The following is a 16,360-nucleotide window of genomic DNA, read 5'->3' as shown; positions in this document are numbered from 1 at the left end:
CACAATGCTTGTTTACTGTTGTAGATTGTCAAATAAACACGACCCTGGCTGGATAGTGTGGTATGGTGGCGTACCTACAGTAATGATATAGCAGGTTTAATGTTAACCCTTTCCAGCCTGAAAGTACTTTTATTCAGTTAGTGATCGCTCCAGCCAGTGCACCACCTAGTGCACCACGACTGGCATATCAAAGGCCATATTATCCTGTCTGTGGGATGGTGCATATAAAAGATCCCTTACTGCTAATCGAAAGAGTAGCCCATGAAGTGTCGACAGCTGGTTTCCTCTCTCAATATCTGTGTGGTCCTTAACCATATGTCTGACGCCATATAACCATAAATAAAATGTGCTGAGTGCGTCATTAAATAAAACATTTCCTTCCTTCCTTCAATTGGTGATAGCAGGTTTAATGTTAACCCTTTCCAGCCTGAAGTACTTTTATTCAGTTAGTGATAGCAGGTTTAATGTTAACCCTTTCCAGCCTGAAGTACTTTTATTCAGTTAGTGATAGCAGGTTTAATGTTAACCCTTTCCAGTCTGAAAGTACTTTTATTCAATTAGTGATAGCAGGTTTAATGTTAATGTTCCAGCCCTTTTCCAGTGATTTAATGTTAACCCTTTCCAGTCTGAAAGTACTTTTATTCAATTAGTGATAGCAGGTTTAATGTTAACCCTTTCCAGTTTGAAAATACTTTTATTCAATTAGTGATAGCAGGTATAATGTTAACCCTTTCCAGCCTGAAAATACTTTTATTCAATTAGTTACACAGTCATCAGATCCCATTTGTAATCAATATTTTGGTATATATACAGTGAAACCCCTCTAAACAGGACCCTCTTTAAACCAGAATTATCTCAAAACTGGATGTCTTTCACAGTCCCTTTTTAAATACTAATACAGAGGAGAACCTCTCTAAAACATATATCCTTAAACCCAGATGTTCTACTTGGTCCTGTGACTGTCCAGTTTATAGAGGTTTCATTGTAATTGAATTATGGCCCTGTACATGTAGCCATAATTCAGAAAAATCTACTTTCCTAATTTTTCACAGCATTTATTTATTTATTTTAAAAAAAAAACATTTTAATTCATTTTCATCCCCACAGGCATGTGTGTGTGTGGCAGGGGTGTTTTGGAGGTGGGTTCAGAGATGACTTGACACCCCCTAAAAACTTCATTCACCATAGTCTAGACCTCCTCTAACCTCTTGCATAAATTCCTACACACACACACACACACACACACACACACACACACACACACACACACACACACACACACACACACACACACACACACACACACACATACATACACACACACACACACCCTCACACACACACCCTCACACTCACACACACACACACACACTCACACACACACTCACACACACACACACACACACACACACACACACACACACACACACACACACACACACACACACACACACACACACACACACACACACACACACACACACACACACACACACACACACACACACACACCTGTTCTCTGTTTATCCTCTGTTTATAGTTATATCGAACACACTCCCATAAAGTATATAATTAATTCAGGTGACATATACATACATACATACATACATACATACATACAATGTATATACATATATATACATATATAAAAAAAATCCATGCCATTCTAAGATATTAGTAGCTCAAATGCTGTGTAACAAAATTTGAGATGTATAATCATTTCTTATTAATAGCAGAATAAACAACAGACATTAGGAAAGATCACTACTTGCCTTACAAATAATGTGATCGATGGCAAAATATCTAATCAACAGTCATTAGTTGCAAAAAGGGGCGGGACCTAGCCCCGTGGTAAAGTGATCACTCGATGCGCGGTCCGTCTAGGATCGATTCTCGTCGGTGGGTCCATTGTCCTATTTCTCATTCCAGCCAGTGCACCATTACTGGTATATTAAAGGCTGTGGTATGTGCTATCCTGTCTGTGTGGGATGGTGCATATAACAGATCCCTTGCTACTAATGGAAAAATGTAGTGGGTTTCCTCTCTAAGACTGTATATCAGGATCATTAAATGTTTGACATCCAATAACCAATGATTAATAAATCAATGTGTTCTAGTGGTTTCGTTAAACAATTATACTTACTACACATTTCTTATCACATGCCAATTTTATATACATAAATTATTTTGGCAATAATTAATTGGTTCTGGTTTTAAAACTTTGGATATGATTAATATATGAAGGGTCCACGGGAATAATCTACGATGTCACACTTTTGGTATTTTGAGATAATTTAATTTTAAAGTTTACAACTCTGTAGTAATGCACCCATTTAATATTTAATAATTAAATTTCAGTTACATTAATTACAACATAACGTCATCCCATTGGTCCTGGGCCTGTGCTTATAAAACATAAAGTCTAGACTTTAATAAAGTCCAGTCTTTAACGTAATGCTATTTGAATGGCGTTGCCATGACGTTAAAAGTCTGGACTTTATTAAAGTCTAGACTTTAAGGTTTATAAGCACGGGGCCAGATGTAGCAATGGAAGTTTGTTCAATTCTCGATGAATGTAAAAAATACGTTGTCAGGGAACGTCATATCTGATGACATAATTTTATATGGGCAAGTTATCTTTATTGTTTATGGACCAAAAGTAATTAAAAATAAAGTATGAAGTTTTAGTGTTGTTATTAGCAAGTATCAATCAAATTTAATTATAAGTATTGTTTGTCATTTCTTTTACGTTCATCTGGGTATGAACAAAAAATCATCTGCATGTGAGAACGGCATGTTTTACCAACAACCCTTAATAGCCTATCATGATTATAGATTTGTATTTCATTGTGTTACTGTGACCTTGACATATATGACCTTTATAACATTGACTCTGTTTGGAAAGAAAAGAAAGAAAGAAATGTTTTATTTAACGATGCACTCAACATATTTTATTTATGGTTATATGGCGTCAGACATATGGTTAAAGACCACACAGATTTTGAGAGGAAACCTGCTGTCACCACTACATGGGCTACTCTTTCCGATTAGCAGCAAGGGATCTTTTATTTGCACTTCCCACAGGCAGGATAGCACAAACCATGGCCTTTGTTGAACCAGTTATGGATCATTGGTCGGTGCAAGTGGTTTACACCTACCCATTGAGCCTTGTGGAGCACTCACTCAGGGTTTGGAGTCGGTATCTGGATTAAAAATCCCATGCCTCGACTGGGATCCGAACCCAGTACTTACCAGCCTGTAGACCGATGGCCTAACCACGATGCCACCGAGGCCGGTGACTGACTCTGTTTGGACATCACAGGTTATTCCATTGTATTTCATGTTTTTGATAATATGATGTCTGGTTCACAAGAAGCTTGTTTTGCGACACCACTAGAGCAAACATTTGGTAATTTGACATACACTCTTAGAGAGGAAACCCGCTACATTTTTCCATTAGTAACAAGGGATCTTTTATATGCATCATCCAACATACAGGATAACACATTTTGTCATCTTCTGTGATGCATTTTAAGATGTTTTTCATTACCTCTGTCTACATGCTGACCTTACATGTCTCAGCTTTAAAACGTTGGCTGCCATAATAGACAGTAGTAGATGGGAAACTGATATTTATCTGCCAATCAAAGATGAATTATTGGTTTCAGTGGGTCCACCAATGAGGATTGATCACGTGGCCCAGCAATGAATACTCATTATGTATCACCCACACTGAACGCCTGTCATTCAACGATTGTTTGTTTTGTCTTTTAGGTTCTTCAGGATATGATAAAAAACAAACAAAGTATACAAAAACTGTTAATCGGCAATAAAAGGTTTATAATTTTTTTTTTTCTTACTATTCTAAACCCAATGAACGGCCTAAAAACAGACAATCCTTATAATAAAATTAGAAATATACTTATTAATTAAAACACAAACAATATTTCTTTTTTTGTCAAACAAGATCATACTTTATTTTGAATTTTTTTTTTTTTTTTCTTTTTTTTTTTTTCTTGAACTACAGCTCAATAATACAAAGTGCCAATATATAAAGTGACGTCATATTTACACTCAGCAAGAATTCAACAAAAACGGCTAGACCAGTGGGATGGATGCCTTCAAACTAATTATTACAACAGAAATTTAATTATTTTAACTTAATTTTTCTTCTTATATCCAATTATGGTTCAGTCATGCTGTCCGGGACACACACACCAGCAATGTGGACTGTCTGTCCAGGACAATGCATTAATAGTTAGTAATTAGAGAAAGAAGAGTTTGTGTTGGATCAAACCACCTCGATGGACCCATCATTTTTTCCCCCATTTCATCAAAGGCTGTGTAATGCACTGTGGTGGGATGGTGCATATAAAAGATCCCTTTCTACTAATGAAACAATTTAGGTGGTTTTCTCTGAAGACCACTTTTCAGAGTTGCCAATATGTCTGTCATCCAGCAGCCAATGATTAATTAATCAATGTGCTCTAGTGGTGTCATTAAAAACCTCCCCACTGAGCTGTTAAAACTCGCTAGAATAGGGGTCAGTGCTAGGATGTGAAAGCCAGTGCTGATGAGTCTTAAAAAGGGGATTGAGTGGGCCCATTGGGTTATTTCTCATTCCAGCCAGTGCACCACAACTGGTATATTAAAGGCTGTGTTACATATATGTGCTATCCTGGGGGATGGTGCATATAAAAGATCTCTTGATACTAATGGATTTTAAAATGTATTGGGTTTCCTCTGAAGGTCACTTGTCAGAGGTCGAAATATTTGACTATCAATATTAATAGCTGATGATTAGTTAGTCAGTATAACTAATATGCTCTAATGTTGTCATTAAAAATCTCCCCATAGAAGGCAGTGTTAGGATGTGAACCCAGTGCCAAGCAGTCTTAAAACCGATGGCTATCAAGTTTGATTCAGATGACTACTATTTATTAAGTAATAAAGAATTCGTAGGGATGTGGTTTTGTGATGAGTACATGGACTACTAAAAGTTTGACTGGCTGTCATACTACCAATTTTGTTTTCTTCCACACTGCCCCCTTTCCTTTCTGTCCTTGTTATTCCATCTTATTTCATCCCAGTCTCACCCTTCTACCTTTCAACTTCTTTCGCTGTCCACCTCAACATCCCAATCCTTGTCTCCAACTTTGATAGAAGAAGGCAGGAAATGTTTTATTTAACGACACACTCAATACATTGTATTTACGGTTATATGGCGTCAGACATATGGTTAAGGACCACACATATTGAGAGAGGAAACTCGCTGTCGCCACTTCATGGGCTACTCTTTTCGATTAGCAGCAAGGGATCTTTTATATGCACCATCCCACAGACAGGATAACACATACCACGGCCTTTGATATACCAGTCATGGTGCATTGGCTGGAATGAGAATAGCCCAATGAGCCCATTGATGGGGATCGATCCCAGACCAACTGCGCATCAAGCAAGCGCAGTACCACTGAGCTACATCCCGCCCCAACTTTGATAGATGATTGTCACTTGTGGCCATCTATGCCACACTCCTGCCAATTCCCATCAGCTTTAGTCATGGGCTTAGTCTGTTCACTTCGAAAATTGTTCAGTTGTTACTATGCTGGCATTGTTAAGAGGCACTTGTAACCACCTACTATATTCCCCTGCTACCGGCAGTTGTTAGTGCAATTCATCCTACCAAATTCATTTAACATGATAATCAGAAAGGGCAGTAGCTAGTGTTTCATAACACCATGAAGCACTTGTGTCAGTCAGTTGAACGAGGTACTGCTGTGTTCATGGTGGCAGTAGATTCAGATAAGCTTCATTTAATGCACATGCATGACTTGATAATCACCGCTGGCAGATAGTTGTAGAACCTGAAGTAATGCATGTATTTGCATGATGTTGCCTGCACCCAGTCTATAAGAGATATTCACAATATGAAAAGGACTGGTCATAGAGATAACCCTGTTAATACCAATATATATAAAGCAGGAAATGGAAAATCAGTTTCGATGGCGCCACAATTAATTGAAGTTATCGTCGTTTACGAGATATAGATTTAGAGAATACTCGATGACCTACGAAGCAATACTGTGTTTTTGGCGATGAGTGAATTGATATTCACTTGTGTATCCTGAAAATTGTGATATTACAAAAAGTTAATGTTTATTTTGTTTAATGACATCACACCATAGGAACCAGGGGCATTTTCCCCCACTTGAGGACAATCCCACTATAGGAACCAGGGGCATTTTCCCCCACTTGAGGACAAAACTGTACATTATTTGTCCTACTCCAGTGATAGAAATAAGCAAAAAATTTTACTTTTGAAATCTATTTGTCCACCAATATTTTCACTTGTCCAAATAAACAGATTGTTTTATTCTAGTACCAGGATGATGTTTGTGATTGCTCAAAATGAAACTGCACTGAATTTCTTTTTTTTACTTGTCCACTGGACAACCACTGAAGCACATTTTGCTTGTCCAAATAGATTTTCACTTGTCAGGACAAACAAACAAGTGCTTATTTTGAACACTGCTACTCCATATAAATAAAGGTAAAACTCTGCTTTGTGTGCCCCTGTCTACAGGAGATTGTATACTCCCCAACTCCAGATACCATTCCTATGGGTTCAATCACATAGGTTTATCTTCCTTTAGGTAAATATTCAAAAGTATTTCCCAGCATCACTACCCCGATATCGGTAATGAAAACGAATTCCAACCAGTCAGCGAAAACCAGTTCTGTGAGAGTCAAGGTTTACTTTATCAAAGCACTTACAAAAACATTTTCTTCCTCAGATAGGAATTGATTTTTATCATTTTTCTTGCCTACTTAACTGCAGCAATCATAAAGTGTATTTATTTGTGATCCATTCATAATGAATGGGTCTACAATGTCAGTTAATCATATGTGCAAAAACATATAGTCCTTATTCCAAAAAGACATGAAAAATCTCTCCATATGCTACTCATAGTCTATTCCTGGTTAACAGTGAAGATGATTTTTATTCATGTCACAACATTTGATATGCCTGCAGTAATGCACCACATGGAATAATAAAAATATCAACTATAACTTTCTTGTTGTAGATAGATATAATTATAAGTCTGGCTGATGGAGGAAACCCCTACTATTCACTGCACTATATATAATTGACTTTCTTGTTGTAGATAGATATAATTATAAGTCTGACTGATGGAGGAAACCCCTACTATTCACTGCACTATATATAATTGACTTTCTTGTTGTAGATAGATATAATTATAAGTCTGACTGATGGAGGAAACCCCTACTATTCACTGCACTATATATAATTGACTTTCTTGTTGTAGATAGATATAATTATAAGTCTGGCTGATGGAGGAAACCCCTACTATTCACTGCACTATATATAATTGACTTTCTTGTGTCAGAGGTGGAACATAGCCCAGTGGTAAAACGTTCACTTGATGCACAGTCGGTTTGGGATCAATCCCCATTGGTGGGCCCATTGGGCTTCTTTCTTTTTTTTCCAGCCAGTGTACCACGACTGGTATATCAAAGGTTGTGGAATGTGTTATCCTGTCGGTGGGATGGTGCATATGAAAGATCCCTTGCTACTAATGGAAAAATGTAGTGGGTTTCCTCTCTAAAATTATATGTCATATTACCAAATGTTTGACATCCAATAGCTGATGATTAATAAATCAGTGTGCTCTAGTGGTGTGTTTAAACAAAACAAACTTTAACTTTTTCTTGTGTCATGCACTGTAGATAGTTGATTTTAATGTTGTGTAGATACATAATTATCTGTTGCTGATAGAAAATTAGTTTGGTTGCCATAGTTGACTTGTCATTGTTTCATGTACCGCAAATATATCATTATAATAGTAATAGCCTGGATGATGAAACAATTCTACATGTGCTGTAGATAAATAATTATAACAGTCTTTCTAATGGAAATAACACCACTTGGTGGCTGTAGTTGACTTTATCACTGTATCATGTATGGTATCGTTGTATCATGTATGGTATCGCTGTATCATGTACGGTAGATATATAATTAAAACAGTCTGCTTGATGGGAAGTCAACTAATAGTTGTTGACTTTCTTGTTCAGGTGTGTACTGGATATAGATATAGTTACATCATCTGGTTGGTGGAAAATCAACTAATGGTTACTAATTGATTTTCTTGCTATAACAGTCTGGTTGATGGGGGAAATCAACTATTGGTTGCCTTCTTGCTACAACAGTCTGGTTGATGGGGGAAATCAACTATTGGTTGCCTTCTTGCTATAACAGTCTGGTTGATGGGGGAAATCAACTATTGGTTGCCTTCTTGCTACAACAGTCTGGTTGATGGGGGAAATCAACTATTGGTTGCCTTCTTGCTATAACAGTCTGGTTGATGGGGGAAATCAACTATTGGTTGCCTTCTTGCTATAACAGTCTGGTTGATGGGGGAAATCAACTATTGCTTGCCTTCTTGCTATAACAATCTGAGCTGATGGGAAATCAACTATTGGTTGCCTTCTTGCTATAACAGTCTGGTTGATGGGGGAAATCAACTATTGCTTGCCTTCTTGCTATAACAATCTGAGCTGATGAGAAATCAACTATCGGTTGCCTTCTTGCTATAACAGTCTGGTTGATGGGGGAAATCAACTATTGCTTGCCTTCTTGCTATAACAATCTGAGCTGATGGGAAATCAACTATTGGTTGCCTTCTTGCTACAACAGTCTGGTTGATGGGGGAAATCAACTATTGCTTGCCTTCTTGCTATAACAATCTGAGCTGATGGGAAATCAACTATTGGTTGCCTTCTTGCTACAACAGTCTGGTTGATGGGGGAAATCAACTATTGCTTGCCTTCTTGCTATAACAATCTGAGCTGATGGGAAATCAACTATTGGTTGCCTTCTTGCTATAACAGTCTGGTTGATGGGGGAAATCAACTATTGGTTGCCTTCTTGCTATAACAGTCTGAGCTGATGGGAAATCAACTATTGGTTGCTAGTTCACTTCCTTGTTTGTCATGTACTATACATAGATATAATTACAACTCAATGGCTGATGTGGGGAGGGAATCAACTAATGGTTACAAGTTGATTTTCTTGCTATAATTAACAGTCTGGCAGATGTGGGAAATCAACTGCAGGTAATGATTACAAATTTAGTTGACTTTCTAGCTGTTCTATGTGCTGCAGATAGACATACTAGTTATTATAACTGACTGGCTGATGGAAGTACTTGGTGACTGTTGACCATCTACCACTGTCAGCTCACCAAGTGGAATAGTCGTCACTGCAGCGACTGTTTGTTGACCATCTACCACTGTCAGCTCACCAAGTGGAATAGTCGTCACTGCAGCGACTGTTTGTTGACCATCTACCACTGTCGGCTCACCAAGTGGAATAGTCGTCACTGCAGCGACTGTTTGTTGACCATCTACCACTGTCAGCTCACCAAGTGGAATAGTCATCACTGCAGCGACTGTTTGTTGACCATCTACCACTGTCGGCTCACCAAGTGGAATAGTCGTCACTGCAGCGACTGTTTGTTGACCATCTACCACTGTCGGCTCACCAAGTGGAATAGTCGTCACTGCAGCGACTGTTTGTTGACCATCTACCACTGTCGGCTCACCAAGTGGAATAGTCGTCACTGCAGCGACTGTTTGTTGACCATCTACCACTGTCAGCTCACCAAGTGGAATAGTCTTCACTGCAGCGACTGTTTGTTGCAAGCTGGCATTATAACCTTTAACCTCTGTAACCTTTCGGGGGGGGGGGGGGGGGGGGGGCAGAATCCAAGGTGTCCACCAATCATCTGCTATTATATGTTCATCTGTCATCACTAGACTCAGATCTGTTTCATCAACTCATCTCGTTGAGATGGCTGCGGCACTGGGATGTGTTTTCAACATGTTTGATGCTCGTTCTACAGCTGATAAACTGCCTTTGATGAAAAGATAGTCGTTTTTCAGGACTCCCTTCAACGTTTTTTCTTCCTTTTATTTTTTATAACCTTTTTTTTCTTCTTTGTTTTTTTAACCTATGGGGCAAATATTATTTAAAGCTTGGAAAACAAGTTGTTTATCTTATCTGTTTGAAGTTCAGACATTTTGAACTAGTAACATTTTGAAGTATATATACAATTAGTTAGCTGCTCTAATGACAATGTGTATGAAGCAACCACTTGTGTTGAGAGGCCAGATATTTATTCTTTCAAAACATCTAACATACTATACATTGACCTGTATTAAGTGGCCACCTGTGTTGAGAGGCCAGATATTTATTCTTTCAAAACATCTGACATAGTATACATTGACCTGTATTAAGTGGCCACCTGTGTTGAGGGGCCAGATTTTTATTCTTTCAAAACATCTAATATAGTATACATTGACCTGTATTAAGTGGCCACCTGTGTTGAGAGGCCAGATATTTATTCTTTCAAAACATCTAACATAGTATACATTGACCTGTATTAAGTGGCCACCTGTGTTGAGAGGCCAGATATTTATTCTTTCACAAAATCTAATATAGTGTATACATTGACCTGTAGTAAGCAATCACCTGCATTAAGAGAGCAGACTTGTATTCTTTCATAGTATACATTGTCCTATATTAAGCAGCCACACACATACATTCTCTATTAGTGTCTCTCTCTTTGTATATATTGTATGGTATTAATCTGTCTGCCTATTTGTCTGTCTTCCCTGACTCTCACTCATCTCTGTCTTCATCTCCTTCCCTTTCTTTTTTTTTTTCTCTCTCTTTCTGACTGTTCATTTCCTCATTCTCTGTAAAAATATTTTTGTCTCTCCCTCTCACTCTTTCCACCCCCCACCCCCCTCTTTCTCTCTCTCTCGCTCTCTCGCGCGCTCTCTGTCTCTCTCTCTCTCTCTCTCTCTCTCTCTCTCTCTCTCTCTCTCTCTCTTTCTCTCTCTCTTTCTCTTCTCTTTCTCTCTATCTCTCTGTCTGTCTCTGTCTCTGTTTCTCTCTCTGTGTGTGTGTGTGTGTGTGTGTGTGTGTGTGTGTGTGTGTGTGTGTGTGTGTGTGTGTGTGTGTAACTAGAACAGTGTCTCAGACAGTGAATTAAAAGAATAGTCTGGGTGTCTGATGAAGATAAGAACATTCCAACCAAGGCAGATAACATTTCTTTTTCAAACAGTCTTGAGGGTTGCAATTTAACTATCGGCTTCAGAATACCATCATGACTGATTTCTTCTCTCACATAAGCGAACAGATCTCTTTCCCAACTGTCACAACAGTATCTTCCCGCAGACACAATCATACAACTTGTTGAAACGAAACGGCACCCAGTGACAAATGTACTTACTACTGACAGTAGACCAGTAATGATGCATGCATGGTATAACATGGTGCAGCATATCTCACAGTCTGTTCCTATTAATAGCCAATGTCCTGTCACTGTAAAAACCTATATGTGTACATATATATCTATTATCTACCAAGTAAAAAATAGCTTTATATTTGTAAATTATATGTCTTTCCAAAGCTGACGTATACTGAACAATAAAAGTAATGCAAATAATAATTTGGTTTTCTTTAATGTATTTCTCATTTCACAACTGGTGTAACAAAGGCTGTGGTATGTACTATCTTGTCTGTGGGATGGTGCATATAAAAGATCCCTTGCTGCTAACTGAAAAGAGTAGCCCATGAAGTGGTGACAGCGGGTTTCCTCTTTCAACATTATGTATGGTCTTTAACCATAGGTCCAATGCCATATAACCATAAATAAAATGTGTTGAGTGTGTTGTTAAATAAAACAGTTCCTTAATGTATTTAGAATTATTCAGTTTGAATACCTTTCGTTTTTGTGTCTATTAAAATTACCAGAGTCTTGTGAGCATTTCAGGCCATTTTGACTCTTTTTATACTGAATTAAGGTTACACACCACCATTAATTACTCCATGCAGTTCAACACAATTTCTATGTCAGAATATATTCTATGAAAAATCCAACATTATCAAGAGGGTTATGTGACTTCTAATTTTAGGGAGTGCTCTCAACTGACAAGTACCGTGTAAAAAAAATCAACATAGCCCGACCACAAATCTTTTCAACCACCTCGTGTTGCTGTTATACAAGTGGCACTATACGACTTGCACAGTTGTTACCAGTTAGTACTACATATAACAAATACAACCAATGGATTATTTAAATACTACAGAAGAAAGATTTTAAAAAGTATATCAGAATTTTGTAGCATTTTTTTATGAGGAACTATTTCCTAAACCGGATTATATCAGGGGTCGAAACTCGCCAAAACATGGTGGCCCAAAAAATAATAATGCATATTGGCAAATTATGGTAAGCGAACCATGAGCAAAATTTCAATGTGGAATACAAATATTAACAGCGGCTGATGTGTTATAGCTCTAACGAAGATAATATTATTTGGGCGACTAACGCCATTGTTTTTTTAATATTTAAGTTGCCCAAACAGGTCATTGGTCACATTTGGCGGCCTGGCCACAGACCGTTTCGAGCCCTGTTTTATTTAATGACATGCCAAATGGTGGTGTGTTACCGTAACTGTATCATGAAGAAAATTTATATCTTAAGATTTAATTCTTTTGTTGTTCAGTGTATTAATGGCTATCCTGGTGTGTGCAGCAACTCCAACTGCATTTTCTGTGGAATAGAAAATGTAACCATAGCAACCAGGGTCACTGACTGGAGTTTTATAATTATAAAAATTAATAAGTACACAAGGTTTGATTATTTGTACAGGTCTGGAAAAAAGGTCAGTCATTTTCAGTGTTTGTTCTGTGACATGTTTGTTTCACAAACACCTGAGAACGTTTTAAACTCTGGCTATTTGCTGTATGGTTATTTCAAACTTGGTAGACGGACAAAAAGAAGAAACCTGCTGATGCCACATTGGCTTCTCCTACCAATAAGAAGAAGAAGTTTGTTTTGTTTAACGACACCACTAGAGCACATTGATTTATTAATCATCGGCTATTGGATGTCAAACATTTGGTCATTTTGACATATTGTCTCAGAAAGGAAACCTGCTACATTTGTTTGCATTAGTAGCAAGGGATCTTTTATATGCACCATCCCACAGATAGGATAGCACATACCACGGCCTTTGTTATACCAGTTGTGGTGTACTGTCTAGAAAGGAGAAACAGCACAATGGGCCCACCGACGGGGATCGATCCCAAACCGACCGCACATCAAGTGAACGCTTTACCACTGGGCTACATCCCACCCCTCCACCAGTAAAGCAGCAAGGAATCCTTTATATGCATATATCCATAGACAGGACAGGACATACCACAGGTTTTGATGTACAAACTTTGTGCACTGGTTGGTATGGGTAAAAACAATTTGAGTCCGTTGAGGTCAGTCGATCCTGCAATCCCTCACACGTGAGACTATAGTACTGTCTACCGGCGAGCTATACACCAACCCCATGACTTTATTTGTCTGAACGCAGATCTTATCTGTTTCTTTTCACTGGAGAGTTTATTCCGGTCTTAACCCACACTTAAGTGAATATGAACAAATGTGGTATTTTCATATTAAGTCTTTATCACATTACTAATCAATTCCTTGATCCGGGACACAAGTGTTGCTCATGGTGATTCAAGGAGAGAGAGTAATGAAGCGTCATTCGTCAATATGTGGTGTGTGTGTGGTGTGCGGTGTGTACACACACACGCTTGCCATTTCTTCGTCGGGTGATGATGACAGCAAATCGATGTTGGCCATCATAGATATTTAGCTTTGAAGCAAAGTAACATTAAATGCACAGACGAAGCAAATAAATTGAAATATTGTTTACTCGCAGAACAAATGGACTGAGTAAAGTTTGATTGTTTGGGGTTTGTGTAAGAGAATATATAGCTCCGTTATGGTTTTTGTTTGTTAAATATGGCTCGGGCTGGGGCAGTCGACTTGATCAATATAATTACGTGAAGGCAGAAATGGCAGTTAGTGCCATCGGTAAGTATGATTTAGTGTTTGGAAAATATTGGTATGACAATACCACCTGCTGGAATGGTAATTTAAGTCTGATGTATTGGGTGCCATTGAGTTCAGTGCAAGCGGTATTAGCAGAATAAAATGCTTTCATTTTTAGTTTCAGTGTGAGATATAATTTGTTTTTCTCAAAAATTTCATGTATACAAGTGTCTATAACCACATTTTATGGATTTAGTTTCAATGTGAAGTATTGTGCTTTTCACAGATTTAAAACAGATAACTGTTTATAACTGTATTTTAATTATTTAGTTTCAATGTGAAGTATTGTGCTTTTCACAGATTTAAAACAGATAACTGCTTATAATTGTATTTTATGGATTTAGTTTCAATGTGAAGTATTGTGCTTTTCACAGATTTAAAACAGATAACTGCTTATAACTGTATTTTATGGATTTAGTTTCAATGTGAAGTATTGTGCTTTTCACAGATTTAAAACAGATAACTGCTTATAACTGTATTTTATGGATTTAGTTTCAATGTGAAGTATTGTGCTTTTCACAGATTTAAAACAGATAACTGTTTATAACTGTATTTTATGGATTTAGTTTCAATGTGAAGTATTGTGCTTTTCACAGATTTAATACAGATAACTGTTTATAACTGTATTTTATGGATTTAGTTTCAATGTGAAGTATTGTGCTTTTCACAGATTTAAAACAGATAACTGTTTATAACTGTATTTTATGGATTTAGTTTCAGTGTGAGGTATTGTGCTTTTCACAGATTTAAAACAGATAACTGTTTATAACTGTATTTTATGGATTTAGTTTCAATGTGAAGTATTGTGCTTTTCACAGATTTAAAACAGATAACTGTTTATAACTGTATTTTATGGATTTAGTTTCAGTGTGAGGTGCATATATTTTCAGAAATTTAAAACAGATAGAAGTTATAATACCAGAGTATGTTTCAGTATATAGAGTCTCTTGTGATATAATTTATCAGCACGAGTTATACTTTTATCAATGAGTACTGATAAATTATAATAACACAAGACATGAGGGGGAGTATTCTTTTTATCATCCATTATCGTTCTTTTCATTTGCAACAAATGTAAACAATGTCAGTAATGTGGGCTGAATGTTACTATATTTGGCAGTGATAGACTCGTTAACTTGCAGAACGAAAAATAACTAGCAGAACGACAATGGGTGAGTGGCATGATATCACTAATGATAGGTTTAGTGCTGAAACATGCACAGTGACGTAACAAAATAATGTCTTGTGATTAAAATTTGACCAATCAAGATTATAAAATGCAATATCTCCTAGGAGAATATCGCAGGAGATAGCGATATCTCCTACGAAATGCCTTTAATGGATGATAAATAATCCGTATCATACAGGGGGATAGATAGAGGGATGTTTACCTGGTAACTCCAACTAAAGATTATCTTACACAGTTGTAGAAACGTTTACAAATTCTGTCCAGTTTGATGGAAACATAAAAGGGCAGGATCTAGCTCAGTCGGTAGAGTGCTTGCCTGAGGTGCATTGTGTTGTAGGATCAAATCACCTTAGGGGACCCATTCTCTAATTTTTTTTTTTTTATCCCAAACAGTGCAGCATGATTGGTATATCAAAGGCTGTGGTATATGCTGTCACCGTGTGTTGGAAAGTGCATGTAAAAGATAAAAGATGTAGCAGGTTTCCTAACATTACATGAAAGAATTACCAACTGTTTGACAGTATCCAATGGTTAATACATCAGTGTGCTCTCATGGTATTGTTAACCGAAACAAACTTTTAACTCAAACATAAAAGTTATAAAACAAATCCAAACTGGACCATGTAGCTACATGTATAGTATTTTTTTTTTTTTTTATTAAGTATGATTTTTATTACAAACAGGGCAGGATCTAGTTCACACCAGGAAGTGTTTGCCAGGGATGCTTTGGTCATAGGATCAAAACCCTTCAATGGAAGAAAGGAAATGTTTTATTTAAGTACACACTCAACACATTTTATTTTTGGCTATATGGCGTCAGACATATGGTTAAGGACCACACAGATATTGAGAGAGGAAACCCACTGTCACCACTTCATGGGCTACTCTTTTCGATTAGCTGCAAGGGATCTTTTATATGCAGCATCCCATAGACAGGATAGCACATACCATGGCCTTTGATGTGAGAATGGGCCCACTGACGGGGATTGATCCCAAACCGACCGCGAATCAAGCGAGCACTTTTACCACTGTGCTACGTCTAGCCCCTCCCTTCAGTGGATTACTTCTTGTTTTTTCCATTCCCCCACAACTGGTATATCAAAGGAATGGTATATGCTGTTCTGTCTAATGGAAGTACATGTATACTTTTCCTTACTGCTAATGCAGAAGGTTTTTTCTAAAACTATAA

General features: G+C 37.5%; 1 protein-coding gene across 2 annotated transcripts in view; it reads left to right on the top strand.

Moving 5' to 3' along the window:
- LOC121379914 overlaps window positions 1-16,360 on the top strand; it is a 122,384-nt gene that overhangs the window by 69,101 nt on the left and 36,923 nt on the right. The window lies entirely within an intron of this gene.

The sequence above is a fragment of the Gigantopelta aegis genome, chromosome 8, assembly GCF_016097555.1.
Source record: "Gigantopelta aegis isolate Gae_Host chromosome 8, Gae_host_genome, whole genome shotgun sequence".
Taxonomy (NCBI): Eukaryota; Metazoa; Mollusca; class Gastropoda; order Neomphalida; family Peltospiridae; genus Gigantopelta; species Gigantopelta aegis.
This window is presented reverse-complemented; position numbering and strand designations above follow the sequence as displayed.